The sequence below is a fragment of the Sciurus carolinensis genome, chromosome 2, assembly GCF_902686445.1.
Source record: "Sciurus carolinensis chromosome 2, mSciCar1.2, whole genome shotgun sequence".
Lineage (NCBI taxonomy): Eukaryota > Metazoa > Chordata > Mammalia > Rodentia > Sciuridae > Sciurus > Sciurus carolinensis.
This window is the reverse complement of record NC_062214.1, coordinates 175,680,714-175,692,863: the sequence shown is the minus strand read 5'-3', so window position 1 is coordinate 175,692,863 and position 12,150 is coordinate 175,680,714. Positions and strand designations below refer to the sequence as shown.

The 12,150-nt window shown below is 44.3% G+C and overlaps 1 protein-coding gene and 1 non-coding gene across 2 annotated transcripts in view; one reads left to right on the top strand and one right to left on the bottom strand.

The window, feature by feature from the left end:
• The window catches only part of Adck1 (aarF domain containing kinase 1), a 140,083-nt gene extending 131,200 nt beyond the window's left edge, over nucleotides 1–8,883 (bottom strand). Inside the window, exon 1 of the mRNA XM_047541723.1 lies at nucleotides 8,813–8,883. The gene's annotated coding sequence lies outside the window, so the exon portion shown is untranslated. The remainder of the gene's footprint in view (nucleotides 1–8,812) is intronic.
• A 2,192-nt stretch (nucleotides 8,884–11,075) lies between these two features.
• Nucleotides 11,076–11,148, top strand: Trnaa-agc (transfer RNA alanine (anticodon AGC)). Its single transcript has one exon. It is a non-coding gene; the product is annotated as a tRNA-Ala (tRNA).
• The last annotated feature ends 1,002 nt before the right edge of the window (nucleotides 11,149–12,150 follow it).

Genomic DNA, 12,150 nt, shown 5'->3' with positions numbered 1-12,150 from the left:
CCAGTACCAAAAAAAAAAAAAAAAAAAAAAAAAAAAAAAAGGAAAATAGAAGAGGAGGGAACCCTACCAAACTCGTTCTATGAAGCCAATATCACCCTGATACCTAAACCAGACAGAGACACATCGAGGAAAGAAAATTTCAGACCAATATCCTTAATGAACATCGATGCAAAAATTCTCAACAAAATTTTAGCAAATTGCATACAAATATATATTAAAAAGATAGTGCACCACGATCAAGTGGGTTTTATCCCAGGGATGCAAGGTTGGTTCAACATTCGGAAATCAATAAATGTCATTCACCATATCAACAGACTTAAAGTTAAGAATCACATGATTATTTCAATAGATGCAGAAAAAGCATTTGATAAAATACAGCATCCCTTCATGCTCAAAACACTAGAAAAAATTGGGGTAATGGGAACATTCCTAAACATTATAAAGGCCATCTACGCTAAGCCCATGGCTAATATCATTCTAAATGGTGAAAAACTGAAAGCGTTCCCCCTAAAAACTGGAACAAGGCAGGGATGCCCTCTTTCACCGCTTCTATTCAACATCGTCCTTGAGACTCTAGCCAGAGCAATCAGACAAACCAAAGAAATTAAAGGGATACGAATAGGAAAAGAAGAACTCAAACTATCCCTGTTCGCTGATGACATGATTATATATTTAGAGGAACCTGGAAATTCCACCAGAAAACTTTTAGAACTCATAAGTGAATTCAGTAAAGTAGCAGGTTACAAGATCAATGCTCATAAATCCAATGCATTTTTATACATAAGTGATGAATCTTCAGAAAGAGAAATTAGGAAAACTACCCCATTCACAATAGCATCGAAAAAAATAAAATACTTGGGAATCAATCTCACAAAAGAGGTGAAAGACCTCTACAATGAGAACTACAGAACACTAAAGAAAGAAATTCAAGAAAACCTTAGAAGATGGAAAGACCTCCCATGTTCCTGGATAGGCAGAATTAATATCGTCAAAATGGCTATACTACCTAAAGTTCTATACAGATTCAATGCAATTCCAATTAAAATCCCAATGATGTACCTCGCAGAAATAGAGCAAGCAATTATGAAATTCATCTGGAAGAATAAAAAACCTAGAATAGCTAAAGCAATCCTCAGTAGCAAGAGCGAAGCAGGGGGTATTGCAATACCAGATCTTCAACTCTACTACAAAGCAATAGTAACAAAAACGGCATGGTATTGGTACCAAAATAGACAGGTAGATCAATGGTACAGAATAGAGGACATGGACACAAACCCAAATAAATACAATTTTCTCATACTAGACAAAGGGTCCAACAATATGCAATGGAGAAAAGATAGCCTCTTCAACAAATGGTGCTGGGAAAACTGGAAAACCATATGCAATAGAATGAAATTAAACCCCTATCTCTCACCCTACACAAAACTCAACTCAAAATGGATCAAGGACCTCGGAATCAGACCAGAGACCCTGCATCTTATAGAAGAAAAAGTAGGTCCAAATCTTCAACTTGTTGGCTCAGGATCAGATTTCCTTAACAGGACTCCCATAGCACAAGAAATAAAAGCAAGAATAAACAACTGGGATAGATTCAAACTAAAAAGCTTTCTGTCAGCAAAGGAAACTATCAGAAATGTGAAGAGAGAGCCTACAGAGTGGGAGAATATCTTTGCCAACCATACCTCAGATAGAGCGCTAATTTCCAGAATCTATAAAGAACTCAAAAAACTCTACACCAAGAATACAAATAATCCAATCAACAAATGGGCTAAGGAAATGAACAGACACTTCACAGAAGAAGATGTACAAGTAATCACCAGATATATGAAAAAATGTTCAACATCCCTAGTAATAAGGGAAATGCAAATCAAAACTACCCTAAGATTTCATCTCACCCCAATTAGAATGGCGATTATCAAGAATACAAGCAACAATAGGTGTTGGCGAGGATGTGGTGAAAAAGGAACACTCATACATTGCTGGTGGGGTTGCAAATTAGTGCAACCACTCTGGAAAGCAGTGTGGAGATTCCTCAGAAAGCTTGGAATGGAAACACCATTTGACCCAGCTATCCCACTCCTTGGCCTATACCCAAAGGACTTAAAAGCAGCATACTACAGAGATACAGCCACATCAATGTTCATTGCTGCTCAATTCACCATAGCCAGATTGTGGAACCAACCTAGATGTCCTTCGGTTGATGAATGGATAAAGAAACTGTGGCATATTTATACAATGGAATATTACTCCGCAATGAAGAATGATAAAATTATGGCATTTGTAGGCAAATGGTCGAAATTGGAGAATATCATGCTAAGTGAGATAAGCCAATCTCAAAAAACTAAAGGACGAATGATCTCGCTGATAAGCGGATGAGGACATATAATGGGGGGTGGGACGGGCTAGCATTAGGTTTAGGGTTAGGTTTAGAGTTAGGCTAAGGAGAGCAGTAAGAATGAAGGAAAGAAGGACTGTGTAGAGGGAAAAGAGGGGTGGGAGGGGTGGGGGGAAGGGGAAAAATATAATAAACATCATTACCCTATGTAAACGTAAAAAAAATAAATAAATAAATAAATAAAATAAAAAAAAAAAAAATAAAAAAAAAAAAAAAGGAAAAAAGGAAAAGAACCCAGGTTCTGGAACAGGGCAAAAGCCTGGTTTGACTGCTCATCAGCTGTGTGACCTCAATTAAGTCACAACTACTCAGGGGCCCTATGTAATCATCTATTCAAGGGAACTCTTGAGAGTACCAACCTTACAGGGTCATTGTAAGAATGCAATGGGATACTGCTGTAACATGATGTCTAACACACCCAGGAAATGAGACTTCCTTTCCTTGTTATTTTCTTCATCTCTGAAAAGTCAAAGAGGGCTGGAGCTACAGCTCATGGTACATCACCTGCCTAGCATGCATGAGGCCTAGGTTCGATTCCGAGCAACAAGAGAAGAGTCAAAAAGCTTAGGTAGAGGAACTTCTAGACTGGTACAGGCATGAACAAGTGGGGGGCAGGGGGCAGGGTGCTGACCATCACCTCTTGCCTGAACTTTTCAGTCACTGCACTGCAAACCAACTCTGGCACAACCAACCTCACTCTGCTGCCGGAGGTATCGCCATCACCCTCAGGTGCGTTCATATCGTTCCTAACACCCTCCACCTACCAAAAGTCCAAGACGCTCAAGGTCCACTGCATTCTCATCCCAACCCACCTCTCCAGTTTTATCTCAGTCCCTCATCATGCCCCTGTGAGGTTTAGTGAATGCCAATCACACAGAACTCAGTGTTCTTTGCTCTTTAGCCTCAGCATACTCTGCTTATATCTCTAACAATCTGGTCCTATATCTGCCCCTGCTACTAGATGCAAAAGGCAGCATTCATTACTAAATAAGTAAATGTAGAGCATTCCGACAGTTTCATGTTCATTGGCATCCATTTTGACTTCAGGTTAAACTTTCCCATGCCAGAAGCAAGCCTTAGACCCCTTGAGTTTCCAGTTCCGACTTCCTCCCAGTTCCTCCATGTGGCTGATCCAGGTATCTGCCTCATACAGCCATTTCTTGGTGACCACCTTCCTATGAGATAGACGTGATCTACTTGACTTGCCCCACTGACCCCCATACCTGGCATGGGCTGTGACCTCAGTGACCTCCTTCCTCTAAACCTAAGAATTAGAACTGCCCAAGGCAAGCCTACTGGGGTACACTTTGGACACACACCAACAAAGGTTTTGGCCCACAGGTGCCTGTCTCTCTCTCTGTTTCTCTCCCATTCCCCACTGCTGGTTGAGCTCCAAGCTCTCTCCAGACTTCCCATCAGCTTCACAGGCACCTCTCTTCTCTCATGGATCTGTAAGTAATAAAAGGCTTCTGTTGGGCTGGGGAGATAGCTCAGTTGGTAGAGTACTTGCCTTGCAAGTATGAGGCCCCAGGTTCAATCCCCAGTACCGCAAAAAAGAAAAAAAAAAAAAAAAAAGGTTTCTGTTATTTCCTGTGTTTTATTGAGCCGCCTCCCCTGTGTCTTACCTGACCAACACACCTGATCCTAACTTCTGCCCTGCTCAGGGCTCTCCTAGAGAATGGCTCTCTTGGAAGGAATAATCTGGACAACACACGAGCCACAAGGGTATCTAACAAGCCTGCTAGTAAATAATGAAGTGAATAAGTGGGCGTGTCATTCCCCAGCCTGCAACTCTATTCTCAGTGTGGAAACTTCAGTCCAGTTATGCGCTCCCACGCTTTCACCGCCTCACTCACGGAGGGCCAAGGCCTCTGATGACACAGCCTACAAGGTCTCACAGAATCTGCCTCTGCACCTTCCTCTAGGCTCCAAAGTCCTTCCACTGCCCCCCTTTGCTCACTCCACTCCAACCACACCGCCTCCTGACCAGTCCTCAAACACGCCAGGCACATGTTGGCCCAGGAGCTTTCGTACTTGCTGTTCTCTCTGCCATTTTATGCCATAAGGGGTCATCCAATAATTACTTCTGACTGTGCAGGCTGTACTATCTCTGTGCAACAAATCAACTCCACATCGTAGCACAAGAAGACCACAGAGAACATGTGAAGTAACAGCTATAGCAACATTTGGCCCTAGACGTTAATTTACCACACCCTGGAACAGCACATAGTAGTACTCCAAAAATATTTATTGAATGAATGAGTCAATAACTAGATGAAAGATGCCCCTTGGGGTCTGTGCAGAGCCAGTAACAACAGAGATTTCCATGTGAAAATACACACCCTGGGCTGCCAATATGATAACCGTCTCTCCCCATCACCCTCAGGACCACCACCACCCAGGACTTGCTCACCTGAACCCCTCCTCCAGTTGGACCGCCCTCTGTGGGGGGTCCTCTCTGCCACGTTCCGCATGGAGGAGAAAGGGTTAACTGCCGGAAGAGGATGTTAGCGGTTTTTCTATTACCCAAAAAACTTATCTACTCAATGATAAGAGTAGATAACACACAAGAGCCAATGCTCTTTTTATGAGAGGCGGGCGTGAGGGGTCCGGCCATACCAGCTCTGGCCTCTTACAACATGGAGTCGCCCAACTCTCCTTCATTTATAATATACAGGTAAAGGGGGCCAGGACCGGGAGGAGCCTCTTCTGTGATGGACAGGATAGGGTGGAGTTAAGGGAGCCATTCTCTTAGGGGAAAATTCCAGAAGGAGCCAGGGAGCCACGCCCACACAGTGCCACCTGCTTCCTGGCAGTTCCTAAGAGCCTGGCCTCTGCGTCCCATGGCTCAACCTAGTCTGATTCTGCTAAATAGGGTCGGCTTCCCACAACCCTCCACACCTGTCCCCTGAGGCATGGAGGAGGCCATCCCTACCCTTGAGACCACCTCAGGGTAGGAACTGGCAGCAAAACAACCACTCCCACGACCCACTTTTCAAGCAAATGTCCTCTGTAATAAAAGAAGTGGAAATTGAAATACATAAAATAGATGATATAAGAGCCAAACTGTGTCTAAATAGATTGGAGCTAGAGTTTTCCATAAGGAGTCAGTGAGTGTTTAACATGCAAACGAGCTGCTTCCCTGAGGGTATTTTAAAAGACCTGTCAGGTGTGAAATATGTCTGTCAATGAAAAACACCTTTCATTATTAAACCTTTTGCTAATGAATCACCTGCCCTATTCTGTTTATTTGCCTTTTTGACTTTCACCTGAGTTACCTCTGATACTAGTACATACCTTGCAGGGGGTCTGAGGCCACCAAGAACCCAAATCCTAATCACTAGGTAATATTATTAGCAATAACTAACCTTCCTAGAGCCCTTTACACTCATTAAACATTCCACACAATTCAGTAAGGTGAGACAAGTATCATCATCCCCAGGTGTAAATGAGGAAACCAAGGAACAGAGAGGTGAGTGAGTGATTTGCCTCAGTTGGATCAGCTCGTATTAACAGCCTGGACAGGGCCCTCCCACTCCAAGGGCACTGTTCTCCTTTTTTATGACACATGACCTCTTTAAGAGGTCACTTGGATGCCCAGGTCACTAAGGTTCTTTCCACTGTCCTCAAGTAAATGTGACAGTCACTTTGGGCAGGGACTATGATTTCTAACCCTCCACCAAGCCCAAACAGTGCCAGGTATGTGGAAGGCACTGTTTGGAGCCCTAGAAATCACATGTCAAGATCCAGCAATGTTCCTCACTAGAAACGACCTGTTCTAGTCCACAAAGCTGGCTTAGCTGTTTCACCATCAAATCAATGGTAAGAATCATCTCCATCTCCCTAGACCAAGGGAAAGTCCTGTAGGTCATAAAACCAGGCAACAGGAAGTTCAGAGTGGGAAGTTGATGGTCAAACAAAACGTCCACCCCTTGGACAGAACTACATAGAAAATCAAGCACTTACCATTTGTGGGGTCAATAAGTGGCTAGGCCTTTTCAGTTACCATTCATCTGTAGACCTTCTCCATGCCACATTCCAGGAAGACAGGTCTAGAATCATCTCTCCCTGCTTAGCACACAGCGATGAATGGCCACAGAAGAAAGACACTTTGGGATCTAATTTCATTTATCCTCTAAAGTGACCCATAGCCTCCTCCCATTTCCTAGAGAGACTATTAGACAAATAAGCCTTATTTTTCCTAAACTGCTCCCAAGACCGGTAAAGTCACAAAAATACCATTGGAGAAAGTGGACAGGTTCTCAGAAGAACTTGATCAATGAAATGAATAAAAAGCAAATGAGTCAATGCCCAGGCCAACGTGTAGCTGGCCTGAGTGAGTTTACAGTCTGCCGTGTCCTTTAGATAGTGATGAAGTCCAATGGAAAAATCAAATTTTAACCATACCGGCTTCCCTAGTATTTAATGGCTAGAAGTTGCTTGAATCAATATTGGTTAAACAACGGAATCCCTGACTGATTCCAAGGTCTCAGAGCAGTTAAGGAAAATAAACCTCAACCAGGTAAGGAACAGAAATTCTCCATTCAGTTCATCCGGGAAAGGGGGACTCAGGGTGAATAGTGGAGAGCAAAGAGCAAGTGGCAGGAAAGAGGAGAAAAGCGAGGGAGCTTCCAGCAAGACAGGTACAGGGCTCAGGGTTTCAACACCCCTGATAACTTCTACAACTAGACTCTGAGGTGCATACTGTGAAAGTCTCATGCTACAGACAAGGAAGGGGAAGAAAGTAGGCCAAAGAGCCAGAGCTGGAATGCAAGTGTGTCTGCTCTAAGACAGCAAAGGGTGGGCAAGAACAAGCAGCTTGCTGGGCCTGGAGGTGGACACAAAGGCTCTCCAACCTAAGAACCTAAACCCAGATTCTTCAGTAAGCTGCCCTGGTTGGAGAGAAGGGAACAGAAAACTAAACCAAGCACTATTCTTCTCTCATAAGTCCTTTCTCAAGAAAATGAGTATATATCAGAAAGGAACAAAAGGCCACTCTCCCAGCAGAGGTCAAATCTCACATCTGCAAGGACTGTTGAGTAATAACCAAGCAAACAATGACACAGTAGGACAGAATATTATATAATCCAGGAAAAATGACACAAGTATAGGAAGACATGAAAATCTGTATACAGCACGGCATGTTGATGCACAGTATGGTGGCATGGGGCATGGTGGCACATGCTGGTATTCCCAGCTACCTCTGAGGCTACGGCAGGAGGATCACAAAATCCAGGCTGGTCTCAACAACTTAGCAAGACCCTGTTTCAAAAATAAATAAATAAAATAAAAGGGCTGGAGTTGTACCTCAGTAGTAAAGCATTCCTGGTTCAAACCCCAATAACAAGAAACAAAAAACAAGAAACAACAACAACAAAAAAGTATATAAAGAAAGGTGGGGGAATTAACAAATATGTCCAAAATAATATGCACATGTTTACTACAACTACAAAAGTAAAACTGGTAAACAAGGAAAAGAAGACCCATAACCAAGTGTGAAGCTGTCACAGGATTTTTTTTCCTATAAAATAGTGGTGCACAACTATGGTCCCCAGATCAGCAGCATCCACATGATAGACAAGCAAATTCTTGGTACTAGGACCAGACCTAGAATACCAGAATCAGAAAACTAGGGGGAAGGGTTCCAGAACTTTGTGCAGTAACAAAGCTTTCGGGTGATTCTTCTAGATGCCAGAAATCCAGGGCAACAAGAAAATGCTTAAGGAAAACGTGAGCACAAAATTTAATTCACTTCAAGTCAGCAAATATTTCTTGAGCACCCACTACGCACCAGGCATCATGAAGGTAATCAATAAATACTTATTGAACGACTTCTTAGTTAGTGGGAAATAAATGCCACTTAACCCTAGGCAGAACGGCAGTAGGGGCTTTCTACAAGCTGCTCTCCACACCCTGCTGGGTGTTGGCACACATTTATCCTGCGATCCGGAAGCACAGGGCACCCGCAAGGTCCTGGAGATAATCACTGGACTGGGGAACGTGGCAAGCCCAGGTGCAAGGCTGGCATGTCGGGGTTGTCCCTGCTCCAAACGAGACCACGTCCCAACCCCAGCTGCGGCCAGGCCCACAGGCCACCTGGGTGTGAAGGCTTCCTGCTGAGCCACCTGCCGCCCTCCTCCAGCTCCGCCTACTGGGGTGCACGCAAGGCTGTGCCACTCGAGGACAATCCACTGATGCCCGCTGGAGCGCCAAGCGGGAGTCATCGCAGAGGGGGCGGAGCACTGCGAGTCACCGAGGCACGTGGACGCGCATCGGGTGACAAGGTCACCGGCCGGGGTTCCCTCCCTGCTCTCCTGCCGAGCCGGAGAACCGAGGCGGGCACCGGGCGCACACCGACTCCCCCGCGCTCGAGGCACGGCCTGGTCCGCCTGAGCCCGCTGCTGGGGCCCCACTCACCTCCCGCGGAGCCCGGCGTCCCACTGCAGCCCTGCGGCCCGGAGTTGGCTGGAAACCGTGCCCTGCGCCACCCCGAGAGCGCTCGGCGAAACCCGCGCCGCGCGGCCTGCCGGGACTTGTAGTTCGCGGTTCCTTAAGCAAAGGACCCAGGAGCCAGGCGTCCCCGGACCGCGCCATCCCTGGAGGCAGAGACGTGGATACTTTCCCCGTCGTTTCTTTGCCTGGGCTGCAGACACGGAATCTTACCGAAGACTTTTCTCAAGAGTCATTCCAAATAGGTCGTGAATTCGCGTTTGGTGAAGGATGCCCTTGTGGATTTGTAGGTTTTAGATAAGGCATCCGAACAAGTAGGTGAAAGAAGAAATTTACTGACAGTTGCTGGATGGTGAGAATATGCAGGTTAATCTTAGTTATCAGTAGCCCTCATGTATTGATCTTTATTCAGCGAACGTTGACTTCTAAGATGTACCCTGGAGACATGTATTCATTTTATTAATATCTCCTGAGCTGGTCCCTTCGTGGGGGATTCATCTGTCAGGTCAGTGTTTTGGTACTGGGATTGAACCTAGGGGCACTTCCACTGAGCTACAAGCCCAGTACTTTTTAATTATTTCTTTCTTTTATTTTGAGCTGACCTCCAGCTTGCCATCCTCCTGCCTCAACTTCCTCTAGTGGCCAGATTATAGGCAAGAGCCACCACAGCCCTCACACCAGCTCTTTCAATGTAATGCTAACCAATTTTACAATAGGATTTTTTTTCCTGGAACTTCAGACACTAATTTAAAGTTTATATGGAAAAACACAGCAAAGCATAGCCAACACACTCTTGAAGAAGAATAGCCTTGCCCTTCCATGTTCCCCATGCACCAAAAAGTTATAAAATTAAGATCATGTGATATTAGTATAGGGTTAGACAAAGGAGAAAATGGAACCTCCTCATGAACCCAGAAACTGATCCAGGTATCTTTAGAATCTTGATATTTGACTTAACTGGATTACAGATCAGTGGCCACAAGAGAGACAGTTCAGTATATGGGCTGGCAAACCAGTTGTCTGCTGGATACCTTAACTCATCCCATATGCAAAAATTATTTCCAGGCAGACTAAAGACACTAAATGGGAAATTAATTCCTCTAAATTAATTCTTTTAAAATGAAAACTTGTAAGAAATAAAGCAAAATGTCTTTATGAGCTCAGAAGGTTTATTAAGTGTCGTAAATACAAACTGTAAAGAAAACTTTTATAAACTTACAGTACATTAAATTTAAGAACTCCTCTTCATTGAAATTCACCATAATGAGAAAATACAAGTCACACACTGGGAGAAGGCAACTGCAGTACAGAGATACTGTAACCGGGGAAAACCCTAAATAAACCCTCTAGCTTCACTTGCTCTTACTTAACACACAAATGACTGATTCTGGAAGTCACACAGCTGGGCGATACTTTATTAGTCTTCCACTAACTCTGCTGGAGGTAACACCTCTGATGTGTGAGTTATGGTAACCGTTTTCCAGGTTACTTTTCAGGGACTCAAGGTCACTTTTGCTGAAAACTATGACTTTTCACTTGGCACTGCAGCTATCCAGTGAGAGACTGGAACAAGATTAAGATGCTTAGCATCTGTCTTCAAATTGTGTCTCTTTTGTTGCTTTACTCTTGGACCAGACTCTACCCAGTTCTGCAAGTAGATATGTCAATCATTTGAGAAATGTTTTGTCCAAAATTATAATATAGGGTTGACTTGTCCAAGACTTGCCCCGTACCTCTCTCTCTCCCCTGTTCTAGGCTAACACCCTTCCCACTGCCATGATTAGAAACATCAAACTAGGAAAGGATTGAAAAGAGGTGGCACCAGAGTTCCTGGAATATCCCCACCTATTTCCAGGTGAGACATGAACATTTCTCCCCTTCATTAGCCTAACTCTCTCCCTCATCGTTTCTGTCCTCTGTCTGTAACCCCTCAGTAGCTGATTTGTGAGCAGTGCTCCCTCTTCTCCATCCTTTGGCCACTGAATTAAGCGTTTCTCCCTAAGATTCCTCTCCCTGACATGAGTTTTTTAGTGGAATGAGCTTCTGGACCTATGTTCAATAAAGTGACCTAGAGTCGAATAACACAACCCACTATCTCAAGTTTGCTATTTACAGGCACGAATACAAGAAGATCAACAACATTGAAACGGTGTGAGACACATTAGAGGGATGAATGAGTGGAGCATACCTTTGCCCAGGTGATTTTGAGGTGTTCTGTAAACTCGGGCCTGGGGATATAGCTCAGTTGGTAGAGTGTTTGCCTAGCATGCACAAGGCCCTGGGTTCAATCCCCAGCACCACTAAGAAAAGAAAAAAAAAAAGAAAAGAAAAGAAATGTTCTATAAACTAAGAATTGAGAATTAAAGATTGAATGTTTGCTCCCAGGAGAAAGGCCTTGGGGAACAGCCCAAGCACAGGAAAAGTCATCAAAAAACAGCATAAAGATGCAGTAAAGGGCGGGGGTTGTGGCTCAGTGATAGAGCACTTGCCTAGCATGTGTGAGGCACTGGGTTTGATTCTCAGCACCACATAAATAAAGGCATTGTGTTCAACTACATCTAAAAATAATTTTTTAAAAAAGATGCAGTAGAATACAGCAAAAGATATAAAGATACCAAAAATTAGGGGGCTGGGGTGTATCTCACTGGTAGAGCACATGCTTAGCATGCGTGTGGCCTTGGGTTCAATCCCCAACACCACACATACTCAAAACAATTAAATTTTAACAACAGAGAGGGCTGGGGTTGTGGCTCAGTGGTAGAGCACTCACCTAGCATGTGTGAAGCGCTGGGTTCAATCCTCAGCACCACATTAAATAAATAAAGGTATGTGTCCATCTACAACTAAAAATAAATAAAATAAAAAATATTGGACTTTTGTACAATTGTCAGACAGAGGTTGAGACTCAAATCTGGGAAGTAAGGTTCAGAGATCCAGCAGTTGAAAGAAGATGCAAGGCACAGTGGGAATACTGGTCATCCTTTCTTCGGAGGTGGCAACAGCCACCAGCTAGCTTCAGCTTTAGCTCTGAGCCAGTTCCACTTTGCCCCCTGAGTCTTTTCCATAGGCCTTTTGTATATACAGACCAGACAAAGGGCACACTGCTACAGGTTACATCAGTGCGCGCATGCTCACAGGCAAATGCTTATGACCTTGAGTGTATACACTGAATCCGGGTGTTCATGATCTTGACTACACACTGACCACAACATAGCCAACTCATGGCCTTGGCTACCTGCTACAAATACAACGCAGTCCACCGGAGGCCTCTGCGAGGGAGCCTAACTGTAGCCATGTGAGCCTGC